This window comes from Myxocyprinus asiaticus, chromosome 39 (assembly GCF_019703515.2).
Source record: "Myxocyprinus asiaticus isolate MX2 ecotype Aquarium Trade chromosome 39, UBuf_Myxa_2, whole genome shotgun sequence".
NCBI classification, from domain to species: Eukaryota; Metazoa; Chordata; class Actinopteri; order Cypriniformes; family Catostomidae; genus Myxocyprinus; species Myxocyprinus asiaticus.
The window spans coordinates 34135302-34156394 of NC_059382.1; positions in this window are offsets into that span (position 1 = coordinate 34135302).

Here is a 21093-nt window from a genome sequence, read left to right on the forward strand (position 1 = left end):
TATTTGTCTTCTTGGTTAAATTTATCATTAAATTATCAGTTATATTGTCTGTGTTACACTGACGTTCTGGAGATGCTCTGACCCAGTGGTCTAGCCTACACAATTTGGTGCTTGTCAAAGTCGCTCAGATCCTTACACTTGCCCATTTGTCCTGCTTCCAACACATGAAATTCAAGAACTGACTGAGAGGAAGTATTTTTAACATGTGTATTTTGTCTTACTGTACTGGCAGAGTTTTTATAATCAAAACAAGTGAAAAAATCTACCAGTGCTGAAGAAGTAATCCAAAGTATTTACAATACGTTACTGACCTTGAGTAATCTAACGGAATACGTTACAAATTACATTTTACAGCATGTATTCTGTAATCTGTAGTGGAATACATTACAAAAGTAACCCTCCCAACCCTGTATATATATATATATATATATATATATATATATATATATATATATATATATATAGGCCACTCTACCAGTTTGAGTCATAATGAGCCATTTGTGTGAGACACGATTATAAGAAAATAAAATATTTTTTTTTACTGTTTTGTGTTTTATGTTATTTTGATTGAATAAAGTCTCAGCTTTTAAATTATGTAAATTTTATCACAAAATCCAAAGAATCAATATTGTTTTGACACTCTTTAATGTGGTGTGTGACAGAGTATCTGACTCAGTTCAAATGGCAGCACGGAGCGCATGTGAACCGATAATTTTCTGCAATTTAATACAAGTAATAACATGAAATAAAACATGAATGAACATCAGAGGGCATGTAAAATATACAGTACAATTTACACCAATGTGTTGTCTTTTGTGTAATCGCCCAATCTGTTTCAACTGCGGGAAGACATCAATAAAACAACCTGTCATCTAACCTGTCATGTGTTTTCTTACCTGTCCATAAATTATTTAATGTAGCCTATGTTTTAATACATCTCCTAATTCTGTCAAATGTACAAAAATTCTTTGGAATCTTCATAGAGTTTTTTCTTCTTCTTAAAAACAAGTTTTTATGGGAGTCGCGTGGCGCCATGCGAGGAGTGGATGTGTGAACGGCGAGCTCTGTGCACTTTGCTCGTTTTATTACTATTTGTGTCATAAACCAGTGAGATTCGATACACCCTAATTCTTAACTGTGCTAGGAAGACAATATTTTGAAGAATTCGAAATCCTCGGGCTCTGGAGATATTAAAAGACACTTACGTGCTCAAGGTGATACCCCAGACAGGGCTGCAGACCAGGGACTCAGTTTGGAAGGTGTGGCGGGAGAGATTCAGCGTCAACTGTCGAGCATGACAGTGATGCTGACAAAAGTCGTTGCAGACGTGGAGGATTTTGCTGTAATACGTTGATCGATCACTGCCATGGAGACGAAATTCACTGAGATGGTTACAAGAGTGTCGGACATTGAGAAACAGATCGATTATCTGGAGTCATCAGAGAGGGAATTAGCTACTAATCCGCTAGCAACCAAGGTGAATTTGCAGCGCGTCTGGGAAAAACAGGAGGATTTGGAGAATCGTAATCAACGAAACAATGTCCAAATTATTGGAATTCCTGAGCATGAGGAAGGCCGAGATATGGTAAAATTCCTAGACGGGCTCTTTCCAAGTCTGCTCGAAATAACAGGCCATAAGCTGGAAATCGAGCAAGCTCACAGGGTTCCGGCTCAGAGATCCACTGAGGGAGACAGGCCCCAAGCAATTCTGGCCAAATTTCTGAGATCATCCGATAAAGATCTCGTGTTACGAGGCAAGGAGTAAAGGAAAGTTTTCTTGGAAGAACCACAGCATTTTCTTGTTCCCAGACTTTGCGAATTCAACAAGAGAGAAATGTGAACGATTCAGGGAATGCAAGAATCTCTTATATCAATGGAAGGTCACTTTTGCACTGATGTTTCCGGCCAAACTGAGAATAGATACTAAGGATGGCCATAGAGAATTTACATGCCCACAGCAAGCATTTTCCTTCATAAAGACAATGGAGTGAGTAAGCCATTTGGTGATTTTTCATGTTGCTGTGTAGTGTGCCTGACTCACTGAACATACACTTGACTGTCTGAGGAAGCTGGTCACCTTTTTTTTTTTCTTTTTGTGCTGGTTCCGCCTGGCGGCTGGAGTTTGTTTTGTTTAATATAATTTCTTCGGGTCAGTTTGTGGATGAATCTGCATGTTTTTGGTGCTTATGCCTCTTGTGGCCTGGAGTATGTTTTGTGGAATATCTCTTGCAGGACATTGGAGTGATTGGGTCTTTTGTTGCACTCATATTTCGTCTGAATGGGCTGGCTTACTGAACATTCGTTTGACTGCCCGAAGAACTGAACAGCCCCTTTTTTTGTGCAGGTTCTGCTAGCGGCTGGAGCTTGTTCTGTGGAGGAACACACCTTCGGGACAGTTATGTGGATGAATCTACACTTTTTTTCTGTTTGTTTGGTTCGGGGGAAAGTTTGGGGTTTGATTGTTACACTAATGTTGGAATGTGGTCTTTATAATCTTGTTTTTTTACACACGATCTATTTTTTTCTAATATGTCAAATGTCAGATGTTAATATGAGTGGATTATCTCTCTTCACGTGGAATGTGAATGTGCTGGGGCACCCTATAAAAAGAAGGTAGGTTATTTATTTTCTTAAATGTAAGAAATATGATATAGTGTCAAGAAACGCATCTTTCCCCGCAGGAAGCTGAAAAATTTGGGAAGATATGAGGTGGGCATGTTTTCTTTAGTGCTGGCTCGAGTAAGAGCAGGGGAGTTATTACACTGATAAGTAAACATCTACATTTCAAATGTCTCAAACAGATTAAAGATAAATTAGGAAGACTCATTATTGTTTTAGCAGAAATTCAGGGGCAAAGGTTGATTTTGGTTAAGATTTACGCACCTAACGCTGATGATCAGGGCTTTTTATAGATCTTGAAAGGATGTTGCAAGCCGCTGGCACCCCTCATGATATAATATTGGAAGGAGACTTTAATCTTTTGATGGACTCAGTCCTTGGTCATAATGAAGCAAAAGTGTGCAAGCCCCCTAGGGCAACATTGACGCTTCACAGGATGTGGAAAATCCTGGCCTTAAAGATATTTGGAGACTTCTGAACCCATCTGGTAGGGACTATACATTTTTTCATCAGTTCATAAGATTTATTCTAGAATAGATTTTTTTTATATCTAAGTCCCTCATTTCATCTGTTGTTGATTGCTCAATTGGAAACATCTTAGTCTCAGATCACGCCCTGGTGAGTTTAAAGGTGTTGCCACATACGGAGAAAAAGAAATCATATAGTTGGCGCTTTAATGTATCCCTTTTGCAAAATCCTGAATTTCAACAAATGTTAAAGGCTGAAATTAATATTTATATGGAGATCAACTGGTCCTCAGTATCCTCTGTGGGCGTGGCTTTGGAGGCACTTAAGGCGGTTCTTAGGGGCTGGATCAAACAGTATGCTTCATTCATCAAAAATCCAAAGCACGAGAACCTGTGGAGTTGGAAGGGAATATTAAAAGTGCTGAGGCAGAGCTGAAGTGCCGAATGTCGTCTGATGGTCTCAGAGAACTGACCCGATTGAAATACTGATATAATACTATTTTGTCACAGAAGGTTATACTTTTTTATTTTTATTTTGTGGGGATTTTTCCCCCTTTTTCACCCAATTTGGAATGCCCAATTCCCAGTGCACTTTCAAGTCCTCGTGGTCACGTAGTGATTCGCCTCAATCCGGGTGGCAGAGGATGAATCCCAGTTGCCTCCGTGTCTGAGACCATCAACCCACGCATTTTATCACGTGGCTTGTTGAGCATGTTGCCACAGAGACATAGCGCATGTGGAGGCTTCACGCCATCCACCGCGGCATCCGCGCTCAACTCACCACGCACCCCACCGAGAACGAACCAATTATAGCGACCACGAGGAGGTTACCCCATGTGACTCTTCCCTCCCTAGCATCCGGGCCAATTTGGTTGCTTAGGAGACCTGGCTGGAGTCACTCAGCACGCCCTGGGATTTGAACTAGCGAACTCCAGGGGTGGTAGCCAGCGTCTATTACCACTGAACTACCCAGGCCCCGAGTTTGGTTATACTTTAAGACTTTAAGACAGTCATACTTTGAGTCGGGGGACAAAGCAGGGAAGCTTTTGGCTAGATACATGAAACAGAGAGAGTCTTTTTCTACCCTTCCCTCAGAGAAATCTGCTAGTGGTGAAATATTTACCTCGGCCATTGATATTAATAATGCTTTTAATGAATTTTATTTTGATCTTTATAGTTCCACATCTTCATCTACTGATGAAGATATTAGGAACTTTGTGGAACCATTAGAACTCCCTAAATTGACGACTGAACAAAACAAATCTCTTGATTCTGAGATAAACTTGGAGGAGCTTGGCGAGGTAATTAAGGCCTTGCTAACAAGCAAGGCTCCGGGGCAAGATGGCTTTGCCGCTGAATTTTTTAGATCTTATGCTACAGAACTGGCTTCACTTTGGTTAGAAGTTTATACAGAATCATCAAAGAATGTAAAGCTTCCACCAACTATGACGCAAGCCCAGATCAGTCTGAATCTTAAAAAGGACTAAGATCCAAGCAAGTGTAAGAGTTACCATCCAATTTCCCTGGTCAAGTTAGATGTAAAAATATTGTCAAAAATTCTGGCTAACCAATTAAGTAAAATTGTGACATCTCTTATACATATAGATCAGGTGGGTTTTATTCAGGGACGCAGCTCTTCTGATAACATTAGGCATTTCATCAATATCATGTGGTCAGTGGCGAATGATCAGACTCCGGTCACTGCCATCTCACTTGATGCCGAAAAGGCCTTTGATATGGTAGAATGGGATTATCTTTTTAAGATTTTGGAAATATATGGGTTCGGAAAAACTTTTATTGGATGAATTAAGTTACTTAATAGACACCGGCAATACAAACAAATGGATTAATTTCAGATTATTTTACTCTGGATAGGGGCACCCAGCAGGGTTGCCCTCTTTCCCCCTTACTGTACTGTCTGGACCTGGAACCATTAGCAGCCGCGATAAGAAAGGAGGATGATTTTCCAGGGGTGGTGGCGGGAGGTATGGCGCATAAGCTTTTGCTTTACGAAGATGTTATTTTATTATTTGTCTCCAACCCTACTAGGTCTATGCCTTGCCTCCACAGAATTATTAATTCCTTTTCTAAGTTCTCAGGTTACAAAGTCAATTGGTCTAAATCCGAAGCTTTGGCTCTGACAGCGTACTGCCCATTAACGGCTTTCCAGCCAGGCGCCTTCCAGTGGCCCAAACAGGGTATTAAGTATTTGGTTATTTTATTCCCAGCAAATTTGTCTGATTTAGTAAGAATTAATTTTGACCCCTTAATAAAAAGATTTTCGAGCGATGTGGGCAGGTGGGCTTCATTACATTTATTTATGATTGGGAAGGTTAATGTTATTAAAATGAATTGTATTACAAAATTTTACTATCTGTTTGTTACAGCCTCTCCCTGTAAATGTCCCCTCTCTTATTTCAAGCAATTTGATAGCATAGCGAAGTCTTTCATTTGGAATGGTAAACGTCCCAGATTACACTTCAGTAAGTTACATAGGCCGATTGACAAAGGTGGGCTAGGCCTACCCAAGATTTTATTTTATTATTATGCATTCGGTCTCAGGCATTTGGCTCATTGGTCACTTCCACCTGAGAGAGCCCCTCCCTGGTTTTGTATTGAACAGGAAGTTCTTTCCCCTATTTCGCCATTGCAAAGCCTTTCTATCGAACTAACCGGAGAGGTTAAGTTATCTTTGAGAGGTTAAGTTAACCTTGTTATCTCGCATTTTCAGTCGGTATGGACAAAAGTGTCCAGAGTGTTTAATTCTGACATTTATTTAAATGTTGCCTCAAGCATTTGGCTGAAACCTAAATTATGTATTAATAAGTCCCCTTTATGCTAGTCAGACTGGATTGTGAGGGGGGTTACTACACTCGGTGACCCATATGTGAGTGGAGTGTTGAGATCGTTTGAAAATTTGGTTCAACATTTTGGGATTCCCAGATCTCAATTCTATAGGTATTTACAGCTGCACCAACTGCTCTGTATTGTTTTTGGGAGTAGCATACACCCCCCTAAAGGGGCAGATACTGTGGGAGAGGTGATTATTGCTTTTGGAAAAGGTCATGAGGCATCAGTGTATTACTCTCTGCTAATTCAGAGTCTGGGGGACAGAACTTCAACTTCTCTTAAGAGATTATGGGAGAAAGATTTAAACTTGGTATTGGAGGAGGGAGTGTGGGCTAGGATTCTAAAAAACGTCAAGTCTGCATCTAGAGATGCAAGGGTTTGCCTTATGCAATTCAAGATTTTACATAGATTCTATTGGACCCCCTCTATTAGATTTTATAGGCTTGGTCCTAAAGACACACCCACCTGCTGGCGATGCCAATCAGAAGATGGAGACACAATCCATGTTTTTATGGGGTGTGTTAAGATCCAAGAGATTTAGTTGAGTTTCATATGTGACATTTTGGGCACTCGAATTTTGTTTTGCCCCAGACTCTGTATTCTGGGTGATGGGGCTGTTTTTTTTTTGGGGGGGGGGGGGGGGGGGGTTATTATTTTTTGTGTGTGTGTATTCTATTTGTGACCACAGGGGTGTTCGTTGGGGGTCGGGGTGTGGTTGGTGATTGGGGAGGGGTAATAGTGGGGGTTAAATGTTGACTCAATATATATATGTTGTGTTTTTTCTTTGTTATATGTTTATGATCAAAAGTTTTTATGACAGACAACATTTAAAACAGACAACATTTATATTTAAAATATAAATAAAATGTTATAAATATAGATGCAAGTGGCAAATATTGGGGTCCAAACACATGTGGAGAACATAATCAAATTTGAAAGCACAGATCCTTTGGATGCTGTGGGTCCTGTGGTTTTTTTGATTTGGCAAATTTCAACTGCTTTGATCAAAGTTGCACAAATAGGATTTTCTTAAGTTATAACACCATCTATCATCGGAAATTGATGATTGATTTTGGATGTGACCTCAAAATGTTCTGCTGTTCATGTGTCCCAAGCTTTTTTTAAGTTTAAACATTGCACTCACAAGACAGGCCAGTTAGCAGAGGTGGGTAGAGTAGCCAAAAACTGTAAAAATTCAAGTAAAAGTACAATTACTTTAAAAAAAATTATTCAAGTAGAAGTAAAAGTACTAACATAAATAATTACTTGAGTAACAGTAAGAAAGTATCCAAATAAAAGAGTACTGAAGTAGTGAGTAACTTGTTACTTTCACAAATGACATAATGGACGTCAACTCCCCTATATTCCATTACATAATACACATTTAACATGTATTACAGAATTATTATTATTATTAATGGAAATTCTGTCATTCACCATCATGTTGTTCCAAACCCATATGACTTTCTTTCTTCCATGCAGCACAATAAGGAGATTTTAGACAGAATGTTAGCCTTGGTCACTATTTACTTTAAGTGAATGTTTTTTTTTTCTCCATATTTTGAAAGTGAATGGTGACCGAGACTGTCAGTCCCTAACATTCTGTCTAACACATTTTGTGTTCCACATAATACAAAGCATACAACTGGTTTGGAACAACATGAGGGTAGGGAAATTATGACAGAATATTAAATTATGGCTGAGCTATCAATTTAAAGAGATAGTTTACCCAAAAACGAAAATTCTCTCATCATTTACTCACCCTCATGCCATCCCAGATATGGTTGACTTCCTTTCTTCTGCAAACACAAATTAAGATTTTTAAAAGAATATTTTAGCTCTGTAGGCCAAAATTTTGATGCTCCAAAAAGCACATAAAGGCAGCATAAAGGTAATCCATAAGACTCCAGTGGTTAAATCCATATCTTCAGAAGTGATATGATAGGTATGGGTGAGAAACAGATCAATATTTATCATTTTTTGCTAGACAGCAGGGGGCGATATGCAGAGAAGTATGTGAATCACCAAAAACACAAGAAGAATGTGAAAGTGATCTGTTTCTCTGTTTTCTCATCCACACCTATCACATCGCTTCTGAAGATACTGATTTAACCACTGGAGTCTTATGGATTACTTTTATGCTGATTTATGTGATTTTGTTAGCTTTAAAATGTTGCCACCCATTCACTCACATAATATGGACCTACAGAGCTGAGAAATTCTTCTAAAAATCTTCATTTGAGTTCAGCAGATCAAAGAAAGTCACACATCTGGGATGGCATGAGGGTGAGTAAATAATGAGAATTGTAATATTTGGGTGAACTATCCTTTCAAGGGCTCTTGTCAGATTTGGATGAATTTGTCAATAAGAGAGGTTTGGAAACATTTCTAGTAATTATTACAGTGAAAACATGATAATGTCCCACAAGGACATTATATATAATTCTGAAATATAAACCAATGCAAGATCATGCTTAATTAATGCCTTCTTTCGCTATTTCATAGCTTTTAAAGTCCTGTGTGGATTCTTATTTCAGTGTTGTAAGTAATTAGATCATTAGTTCTGTACATCAGTACCACCGCTCTCTAAATGCATATACGCAGCCTAGTGCATAGGGCACCAACCCCGGTCGTGGAACACTTGCTGTGTCTGAAACCACCCCCTATCCACTATATAGTGCACTATTTCAGGTGTCTGCCATTTTGTAGGAGTGTCTGAATTCTAAGTGAGCCACTCGTTCCCTACTTTTGTTCACTAATTATTACCGACAATGCACTCTAATTTCGAGTGTACATTTGATGTACACTTGACAATGGTAATTGCCCACAAACCACCATGGGGAAGATGTACAAGCTGGGAGTTTACTGCTTCCTTCACTCCTGCAATGTTTTATTTCATGCTGAATGTAGTAAATTACTTTTTGACAAATCATTACTTGATTAAAATAACATAATAACATATAGAGTGACAAAACTTAGAGATACATTTTAAAATGTACTCTTTATTTGGTAAAATATGTTTACTCTTTATATTAACACACAGTATATATTAAAAATTTCTGAATGACTAAGAATGAAGATTTATTGTATTAATATATTATTTGATAAGCATAACAAGTAAGGCCCAAGTATTTTAAAATGTCAAATGTGACGTTGTTTCTGCGACAGCTCCAGAGCTCCGCCACTCGGTGTATAGTCAGTGTCCGAATTCACTAATTTCGTTCACTTACTGCTGAGATATATGCACTAACTGCCATTCACTATATAGGAAATAGTGAATGAGTGAACGATTGCGGACACAGCCAGTCTCTCTTCGTCATATGATTGCCTCGCGCCCACGCACCTCGCTGTGCATGCGCAGAAATGCTGTCTGTTCGCGCTCCAGTTGTCGATCACGCGAATGAAGTGATTTACACTTAACTTGGATGTATACATGGATTTATACAGTTAATCTACCTGAAGTAGCTGCGATAGTTTCCCGTACCCCCGCGAGGGCGCGGAGTAAATGCGTAAATACTGCTCATGACATGCGGGACGCGGGAGAAAGCGCACTGATTTAAAAATGTACATATAAAAACTGGTGTCATAAGAGCCCAGTTACATTATCACCCTGAAAATGACCATCTCATTACACAGAAAAACCCGCGTTAGGATTAGAGCCAAAATTTACCTCAGCGTGCTGCCTTAAGTTGGAGCTGTGACCATGTATTATCAGGCCGGTAATACTTCCCTCATGTAAACTATCATTTAATGATGGTTTAGTGTATAATAATGTATGATTTAAACAGTGATTGTAGTGCTTAAATGACTATCAGTGCAGTTTATCATCAGACTGTATTTTTTCCTATTACAGTTAATAATATTTCACTGTAATGATCAACACAGTATCAAATGACTGTCTCTACTGAATGTCAATTAGCAGAAAACTCTGACTTCAATACTGATTTTAACTTAACACTGATTGTTTCTTTTTATAACGAATTGACTCATATCTGTCTGACAATGTACATAGTTCAATATTTATACATCAATCCATATTTATATGTCATATTTTTAATTACAAAACATTGATTAGGCACATTACACACTTTAATGATGAACTCAGAAAAAACAAACTCACCGGAGTTGTCTGAACAAAATACTCAAGGAATTGCTTCCTTCTTCACATCTCCTCTGAAAATAAACACTTTTAACACTCTTCTCAGTTCCTATACACTCAAAATCATTAGGCTTTGAGTTAATTAATCTGCAGTTTATCCCATAGCTCTTTACACTTTGCAAGATGGTGATCTACTAAACGTGAAAAGACCATGGTTGCGTCCGAATTTCCATAATTCACTTCTATATTGTATGCCAAAAACAGTATGCCAATGGAGTAGTATGTCCGAATCCACAGTATTCATGAAGCAATAATCGAGAAATACCCGGATGATCTACTATTTCTGGCGAGGTCCTGAAGTACAGACTGACTGGACACTTAATGTTCCCATAATCCCTCGGGATCTGAGACGACGAAACTTTCGAAACTCTGGATTTAAAGGAACGGGAGTGAACCGCGAGTCAGACCGCTCTTCTCAACTGTAAGTGCTACATACAGTATGCCAAGATAATTGTTCCTTGTGCTTAAATGGTGCTTGTTTAACAAAACCAGAGGAGATAGTTTTCGTGGTTGTTGTTCTTACATCATATATTCGGGTTATGAAACAATGCCAGTGGACCCGGATGAAGTATGTCTGAAATCTATTCATACTACTCGCATGCATACCAAAAAGAATGTACTGTTTTACCAGCCGAAAAGTTTTTCTTTATGGAAGGAAGAAGGCCTTTTGTTTATGGTCAACTACAATATTTTAACATTTAATCTTTTTCTTAACCCATTACTTGATTGGACTGACAAAGAATAATACATTTTGACACAAAATTAGATAAGAAATGCAAATAAACTGTATTTATTTTCGAGATGATAAAGTAGTGAGGTCATGTGACAACATTGTAGTATATTAATGATTTTTAACTAGGCTTGCTTGCATATTTCTATATTAAGGCCTGTTTATTAATTTAATTTGATATCTCTTTTATTTACAACACTTTTCTTTTGGGTGCTTTTGATTCTTTTACTCATCCTTTGTCATGGAGAGCAAGGCAGGACACAAATGCAGGGAGGCAATGAAAAGGGCATTATTAAATAAACAAACAAAGTGCAAACCAAAAATCTCACAATGGAGAAAAACCGACAGAACTGAAACACTGGCAAACAAAAACTCAGAATAAGACTGGAGAATAAAACAGATACAAGAACCAATAGACTGGAGAAACACACAACAAGAATAACAAACGATTCAACACCAGATTGAACATGAGGGGAGCTTAAGAAGGAAAGGGTTGATAGGGAGCAGGTGCTGCTGCTGATGATTAAGTGGAGAACAAGCTGTTGTCCAGGTAACAGAGTTGGCGTTCTCCACGTGGCACCTGCAAGACATAAGAGGGGGTGAGAGACAAAACCAAGACAAGAAAACACTCAGCCGAGACAGACAGACAGTAAGTAGATGCATAGTCAGGCCAGACTGTGAAATCCTTTGTTTTTGTTTTTATTGTTGTTTTATATATTTATTTAGTGAATCACTTCAGTGAGAAATAATATTAATATGCCTATATGTTACAATATGTGTCACACTGAACTAGCCTTCCACAAATTTTACAGTAGTTATTAACATGAGGTTTTTCTGTCTTCATTTGGATTCTGATCTACTTCAAGTCCTTTTCCCTCTTCCATTCTTTATATTTATTTTTTACCTATTCATATTAGCCTATTATTGTCGTTAATAACTGCTATTTCTAGAGGTGGATAGTAACATGCTACATTTACTCGTTACATTTATGTGAGAATGTACTTTTATTAGTATTTTTTTATGGTTGGTACTTTTCACTCTTACTCAATAAATATCTGATGAAAAAAAAAGTACTTTGTTACAGTAGGTAGCGTTCCTGTCGTTACATTGCTGGTTTAAATTTAATAAGTGTTAATAAATGCGTAATTTATTGAGATTTTTGAATGGGACTCTTACGACAGCAGAACTTCACAGCTGCACGCTGTCACTCGAGTTGCGTTCAATACTACAGAAGCAAGCAAGCAAAACAAACATTTCTTCACTCCACACAATGCCTTCATTTTACACCAAGACAAGGACATATTTCAAGATTAAAATTGCAGCTCCAACTAAAGAAATCATGGTAAGTTTTAGAGATCGTGACAATGTAGTGGGCTTGTCTGTGTCATGGTGATACTCATTCAGTTTCAGCGTGAATCTGTAACTGTGGGCTCTTATGACCTCTTATGATGTTTCTAAGTTTGCATTTTTATATCAGCGCTGCAACATATCAGTGCCTACTGTATAAAAACCTTAAGTGCAAATTTTTTTGCCCTGCCTATTGTGAGCATTTCTACACGTGCGAGGTTGGCGCGTGCACAGCTTTTGACAGATGCGTGCGGCTTTTGTCTTATGGAAATCAAGCTTCCAAACACAGAAAAATGTGTAATTTACACTTAGTGTACAGAACTAATTATCTAAATTCTTTCTACACTGAAAATGCTGGACCATCACTGAACTAAATTCAAAGCTGTGAAATAACGACAGAAGGCATGAATAAAGCATGATCTTGCTGCAGTGTATAATTAAACATTGTATATAACTTGGGACTGTGTGACATTGGTCACGTTTTTCACAGTAATAATTGCTAGAAAAAGGATTCCAAACTTCTCTTCTAATTGACAGATTTGTCCAAATCTGAGAAGCATCCTTAAAGTGATAGTTCAGCCTTTAATTAATATTATATCATCATTTCCCCGCCCTCATGTTCTTCCAACCCCGTGAAACTTTCTGTATTCTGTGGAACCCAAAAGATGTTAGACAGTATATTAGGGACTGACAGTCTGTCACAATTCCCTTTCAAATTATTGAGGAGAAAAAAAACATGCAGTGAAAGTAAATTATGATTGAGGTTAGCATTCTGTCTAACATCTCCTTATAGGAATAATTTTTCCAAAATGTAAAATTCTCACATAATTTACTCACCCTCATGCAATCCAGATGTTTGTTTTCTTCTTCTGCTGCTGACATATTTAGTCTTCTTTTACATTTGTCCTATTCCGAACACTTTATTTATTTCTATCCATGTCATGAAATAAAGTTATGAAGCATCAGTTGTATAAAGCCAGCTAAAAAGAAATGTCTCACTTTCATTATTGGTCAAAGGCTTGCCCTGCCTCAAAGGATTCCTTGGAGTAGGATATAATACTGGCATCTTGTGTAAAAGAGAGAGAGGGAAAAAAAAAAAGAATTCTAAAACATGCATGTCATGTTAGTAGTGTTTTTGTATAAGGCTATGTTCAGACTGCAGGCAAATCGGATTTTTTCTCAAATCAGATCTTTTCAGGCAGACTGTCCGAACTATTAATTGCAAGTGATCAAATCAGATTTGCGCGTTCAGACATAACCAACCTATCTGTATGGGTTGCTTTGGTAACGATGTAGATGTATCCACATGACGATGCTTTCAAAACAGATGTGGGAAAAATAGAGGTGCATCATCTCACTCTCCAAATAAGCGCCCTGTCCAGTCGCGGTGCAGAACTCCTCCGTTGCACAAGAAAAACTCAGCGACGGAGGAGACTGGTAAATATTGGCTGTGTCTCGTTTGGAAGGATGCGTCCTCTGGAGGTCGCATTTGTCTGCCGCATATGTCATCGAGGCTGTCTCGTTTCAGAAAAGCGAGTAGGACTTCGAATGCGACCTTCTTTCACAGGAATTCAGAGGATGCATGAGGTATATCCTTCATGGGCACTCATAACCCACAATACATTGCTTCAGTGGAATTGTCTAAAAAAATTACGCCAATTTGCCTGTAGATATGATGTTCAAACGCAAGGAATGTTAATTCCCAAGTTGAAGTACCTCAGTAGATGGGTGCAGAGTATATAATATGTTTAATTATATTAATATATAATTAAAATAAAGTATTAGACTAAAAGTACAACTGTAAAATCTATAAAATCTATTTTCTTTTCTCTTTACATCATTATAACTCTCCTAAAATGTACCTCATTTCAGTCCAGAGGGACATTGTTCCCTTCTCACTCAAAGTGCTCACGCTTGTTAAAGAGTGGCGTGCTGTCATAGCAACCATGTTACGTTCTGTTTCCGTTTGTCCTATGAAGGCCGTCTCATTTAAACCAGGCTTGTTTAAAGGAGGACACTCGGTATACTGCTGCCTTCAAAGGATGCGTCCTACCTAGCATGCAGCCTTCTAAACGAGACACGCTCATGTTCCGTGCTGCAGTCACCGATTTTTGACGTCATCGTTGTGTGTCGCGTTAAGAGTGTTAAAGAGTTTTGCATAAAAGACCATTTGAAATCCGATTTGAGCAGCCAGAGCATCCGGACTGAGACGCTTCTGAAAAAATCAGATTTCAATCACATTTGAAACCACCTCCCAATGTGGTTTGAATCAGATACGGAAAAATCAAATTTCGTGTGTTTTTTTTTTTCTTTTTTTTTTTTTTGCTGTCCAGACTATCAAAAACTCATCTGGATACAATCTGGATATGCAAAAAATCTGATTTTTAGTGGCAGTCTGGACAAGGCCTAAGATGCATGTAAAAATCATTGGGTGTTATGCTGATGTTTTAAGCAATTTTTAATATCTTACCTGAGGTGAGAGATACAAGCTGGCAGCATTGAGAATATAAAATGTTAACTGTTTAATGGGCTAACAGTGAAATGTATATCTAATTGAAAATGTTTTTATGAAAACACATGATCTAAAATATGTTGTAATTGCATTCCAGGATCCATTAAGGATTTTAATAGCACATATTGTTTGCTGGACAATAAAAATAAAACTGTTGCTATACAAAATGTACAAATCTAATTTAATGTTAATAAATACTTCATCTATTTATTTATTTACTTGATAGTTTAAAATTGCAGCAGGTTATATTTTGAAATCTTATAGCCATAATATTGGCTTTGTTCAGAATAGCATATAGTACTCTTACTATTTCAGCAGTAGCCTGTACAGTATGTATAAAATGCATAGTGTGCTAATTTTCTGTTTGCATGAAATACCCTTATACTGTGCTATATTCCATGACTAGATGACCAGTAGTAATGTAATATGCTACAGAGCACACTGCGTATTGTTTTTCATAATGCAGTATGCTCAATTTGACCTCCCATTTCCAGTGTGATAAATTAACCAAAAGTAATATCAGACAGGATTTTAGGTCTTTCTTCACCCATTTTTCAATCGAATTGCCAAAAGTGGCTCTTTTTTTCTACACAAACTTGCACCTAAATGTTTTTTTTTTTTTTAATGGTCACAGTTTGTTTGTGACTTTCTGTCATAGACACATTTTTATAACATCAAGTGAAAACTTTTAAATAAAGATAGCTGTGGCCTATTACCTCTGTCTAATTTTTCCTTGTATAGGAGACAACATACATAATTGGCACATCTTACCCCCACACACCCTTACTAAAATCCACAATGCACTTTGGTAGTTTGGTAGTACAGAATGTATGTGGCGTTCTCTCACAGATGCATTTTTATAACATCAAGTGTGACAACCTTGAAATAAAGGTTGCTGTAGCCTATTACCTCTTTCAAATTTTTCCTTGTATACGAGACAACATACATACAGTGCATTCATAAAGTATTCAGACCCCTTCATTTTTTTCACATTTTGTTATGTTGCAGCCTTATGCTAAAATGCTTTATATATATATTTTTTTTCACATCAATCTACACTCCATACCCCATAATGACAAAGCAAAAAACTGATTTTTGATAACTTTGCAAATGTATTACAAAGAAAAAACTGAAATATCACATTGACATAAGTATTCAGACCCTTTGCTATGACACTTGAAATTTAGCTCATGTGCATCCCATTTCTCTGGATCATCTTTGAAATGTTTCTACACTTTGATGGGAGTCCGCCTGTGGCAAATTCAATTGACTGGACATGATTTAGAAAGGCACACACCTGTCTATATAAGATCTCACAGCTGAAAATGCATATCAGAGCAAAAACCAAGCCATTAGTTAAAGAAACTGCCTGCAGAGCTCACGACAGGATTGTGTCGAAGCACAGATCTGGGGAAGGCTATAATCCAATTTTGGCTGCATTGAAGTTTGCCAAGAGCACAGTGGCCTCCATAATTCTTAAATGGAAGAAGTTTGGAACAACCAGGACACTTCCTAGAGCTGGCCGCCCAGCCAAATTGAGCAATCAGGGGAGAAAGGCCTTTGTAAGAGAGGTGACTAAGAACCCGATGGTCACTCTGATTGAGCCCCAGAGATCATGTGTGGAGATGGGTGAAACTTGTAGAAGGACAACCATCACTGCAACACTCCACCGATCTGGGCTTTATGGCAGAGTGGCCAGACGGAAGACTCTCCTCAGTGCAAGACGAATTCTTTCCACTTGAAATTTGCAAAAAAGCACCTAAAGGACTCTCAGACTGTGAGAAACAAGATTCTCTGTTTTGATGAAATGAAGATTGAACTGTTTGGCCTCAATTCCAAGCATGGTGGTGGTAGCATCATGCTGTGGGGGTGTTTTTCAGCGGCAGGGACTGGAGGACTGGTCAGGGTTGAAGGAAAGCTGAACGCAGAAAAATACAGAGAAAACCTGGTCCAGAGCGCTCAGGACCACAGACTGGGCCGAAGGTTCACCTTCCAACAGGACAATGACCCTAAGCACACAGCCAAGACAATGCAAGAGTGGCTTAGGGACAGCTCTGTGAATGTCCTTGAGTGGCCCAGCCAGAGCCCGGACTTGAATCCAATCGAACATCTCTGGAGAGACCCGAAATGGCTGTCCACCGACAGTCCCCATTCAACCTGACAGAGCTTAAAAGGATCTGCAGAGAAGAATGGCAGAAAATCCCCAAATCCAGGTGTGCACAGCTTGTCGCATCATACCTAAAAAGACTTGAGGCTGTAATCGCTGCCAAAGGTGCTTCAAGGGTCTGAATACTTATGTCAATGTGATATTTCAGTTTTTTCTTTTTAATACAATTGTGAAGTTATCAAAAATCAGATTTTTGCTTTGTCATTATGGGGTATGGAGTGTAGATTGATATGAAAAAAATAAAATAATCTAAAATTTATTAGCATAAGGCTGCAACATAACAAAATGTGAAAAAAACATTGAGGTCTGAATACTTTACGAATGCACTGTAAAATTCACTTTGGTAGTTTTTAATGTGTAAGATCTAGAGATTTGGTTACTACAAAAGATGACAACTGAGAGGGAAAGTTGCATACATTCTGTGAGAAAACCCCTCTTTTTTGGAAAAATGGACTACAAAAATATAAGATGCGAATATATTAACTGCCTATAAATAGGCATACTCTTAAAAAACATTTGTTTTTTTATTTATGAGAGCAATATTAATATTAGCTCATCTGTACACTCGGATTCAGAGAAAACAGATTGTGAAAAAAACCTGCAATATCTATTCAATAATATAGGTGCACACAAAGTATGTTCGCTGACACCTAACGGCATAGCTACAGCATCACATAAAAGTAGAAGTTCTCAGGTTCTGATGACATTGTAATAAATTTGCTATTGCAGTCAGCCACAATTAAAATGTCACTGATTCTTGAGATAAGGGACAAAACATGTCCTCCATTCAAAAGTTATCTTAATGTTAAAAATCAAGAAATTGATAGTAATAAAAATACTCAGTGCATTTATTGCTTATTTATTTAAATAATTTCATTAGAATGATTATTTTTTTTTTTTAATGCATGCTCTATAATTGGAAGCACAGGTACAATTGAAGTCAGAATTTACATAAACCTTAGCCAAATACATTTAAACTCAGTTTTTCACAATTCCTGACATTTAATCGTAGAAAAAGTTACCTGTCTTAGGTCAGTTAGGATCAGTACTTTATGTTAAGAATGTGACATGTCAGAATAATAGTAGAGAGAATTATTCATTTCAGCTATTATTTCTTTCGTCACATTCCCAGTGGGTCAGAAATTTACATACACTTTATTAGTATTTGGTAGCATTGCCTTTAAATTGTTTAACTTGGGTCAAACGTTTTGGGTAGTCTTCCACAAACTTCTTACAATAAGTTGCTGGAATTTTGGCCCATTCCTCCAGACAGAACTGATGTAACTGAGTCAGGTTTGTAGGCCTCCTTGCTCGCACATGCTTTTTCAGTTCTGCCCACAAATTTTCTATCGGATTGAGGTCAGGGCATAGTGATGGCTACTCCAGTTCCTTGACTTTGCTGTCCTTAAGCCATTTTGCCACAACTTTGGCAGTATGCTTGGGGTCATTGTCCATTTGGAAGACCCATTTTTGACTGAGCTTTAACTTCCTTGCTGATGTCTTGAGATGTTGCTTCAATATATCCATATCATTTTCCTTCCTCATGATGTTATCTATTTTGTGAAGTGCACCAGTCCCTCCTGCAGCAAAGCACCCCCACAACATGATGCTGCCACACCCATGCTTCACGGCTGAAATGGTGTTCTTAGACTTGCAAGCCTCACCCTTTTTCCTCCAAACATAACGATGGTCATTATGGCCAGACAGTTCAATTTTTGTTTCATTAGATCAGAGGACATTTCTCCAAAAAGTAAGATCTTTGTCCCCATGTGCCAAACTGTAGTCTGGCTTTTTTATGGCAGTTTTGGAGCAGTGGCTTCTTCCTTGTTAAGCAGCCTTTCAGGTTATGTCAATATAGGACTTGTTTTACTGTGGATAAAGATACTTGTCTACCTGTTTCCTCCAGCATCATCACAAGGTCCTTTGCTGTTGTTCTGGGATTGATTTGCACAGACAGAAAGCGTCTCCTTCCTGAGCGGTATGATGGCTGCATAGTCCCATGGTGTTTATACTATTATTGTTTGTACTAATGAACTTGGTTCCTTCAGGCATTTGGAAATTGCTCCCAAGGATGTACCAGACAATTTTTCTGAGGTCTTGGCTGATTTCTTTTGATTTTCCCATGATGTCAAGCAAAGAGGCACTGAGTTTGATGGTAGGCCTTAAAATACATCCACAGGTACACCTCCAATTCAGTACACCTCCTATCAGAAGCTAATTGTCTAAAGGCTTGCCATCATTCCAAGCTGCTTAAAGGCACAGTTAACTTAAGTGTGTGTAAACTTCTGACCCACTGGAATTGTGATATAGTCAATTAAAAGTGAAACAGTCTGTCTGTAAACAATTGTTGGAAATATTACTCATGTCATGCACAAAGTAGATGTCCTAAACAACTTGCCAAAACTATAGTTGCTAATATTAAATATGTGGAGTGGTTAAAAAATTAGTTTTAATGACTTCAACCTAAGTATATGTAAACTTCTGACTTCAACTGTAACTTAACCTGTCCTCAGCAAGAGGTCACAATGTTAAGCTGCCATGCAAAGTGTTTAGAAATGCAACAAATTAATTAATATAAATATCAAATGAAAGGTAGAGATCTGTAAAAGATATCAAACAATATATAAAGCAGGGACTGAGCAGAAGCAGCAGAAAACTGGAGGGATACACTTCAGATATGCAGCTAGCTAATGACCTGATCAGATTTTATTTAAGGTTTAATTCAGATGATTCCCATGAGGATGAAATTAAGGATTTAAATGTTGTTGTCACGGTAAATTAGGACCCAGATGCAGGAGTTAAAATATAACAATGTTTAATGAATGAAAAGTTCAGGTAAATGATGAAAATGTGAAGTAGCACAACAACGGAACAGTCCAGAGATGAGGTGGGTGAAGATGATAGTGGAGGACTCTGACGGCGACAGCTGCAGCAGGGAGAGAGTAGAGATAATATATTCCAAGGAGTGGTGTGAGATGGCGGTGACTGGAGCAAAAAGAAACCGAGGTGAGTGATCCAGTGAATGGAGGACATGGTAATGGCTGGAGCACAGGAAACTAGGCAAAAATATCCAGATTAGAAAAATACAAAAGAATAGCGAGAGAAACATGAATAAACAAAGCACACAACACGAGAATGATCTGATACTGCACTCACACAAAAGGGCTGCTTATAAGGGGAAGAGCAGATAGTGTGCAGGTGCTGAGCTAATGTTGCTGAGCAACGCCGCCGCGTGATTAACCCCACACCTGCAACAACACGAGGGAGACACACAGAAACAAACCGGCAGAATGAATCCTCCCATGACAGATGTCTCGCAGAGCATTACTGTTTTTAATATTGATGCAAGTATGGTGGCAAGGTTTTTTAAACTATCAAAAGTACACACAAGCCCTGGACCAGATAATATTAGTGGTAAAGTGTTGAAGTCATGTAGTCTGCAATTAAGTAACATTTTCTCACAAATTTTTAACATGTCGCTTCAGATGAAAACTTTACCAAAAATTTGGAAACTTGCTACAATTGTTCCAGTGGCAAAATGTAGAAATCCCAGTGTTAAATGATTTGAGACTAGTAGCCCTCACCTCTCTGGTGATGAAAACCTTTGAGAAAGTTGTTAGGCAGGAGATATTGAAGTACAGTTGTGCTCAAAAGTTTGCATACCCTGGCAGAAATTGTGAAATTTTGGCATTGATTTTGAAAATATGACTGATCATGCAAAAAAGTAAAAAGTATTTTATTTAAGGATAGTGATCATATGAAGCCATTTATTATCACATAGTTGTTTGGCTCCTTTTTAAATCATAATGATAACAGAAATCACCCAAATGGCCCTGATCAAAAGTTTACATAATTAAAGGTTAATTTCCCACACCTGTGGCTTTTTAAATTGCAATTAGTGTCTGTGTATAAATAGTCAATGAGTTTGTTAGCTCTCACGTGGATGCACTGAGCAAGCTAGATACTGAGCCATGGGGAGTAGAAAAGAACTGTCAAAAGACCTGCGTAACAAGGTAATGGAACTTATAAAAATGGAAAAGGATATAAAAAGATATCCAGAGCCTTGAAAATGCCAGTCAGTACTGCCCAATAACTTAAGAAGTGGAAAAATTCGGGGATCTCTTGATACCAAGCCAAGGTCAGGTAGACAAAGAAAGATTTCAGCCACAACTGCCAGAAGAATTGTTCGGGATACAAAGAAAAACCCACAGGTAACCTCAGGAGAAATACAGGTTGCTCTGG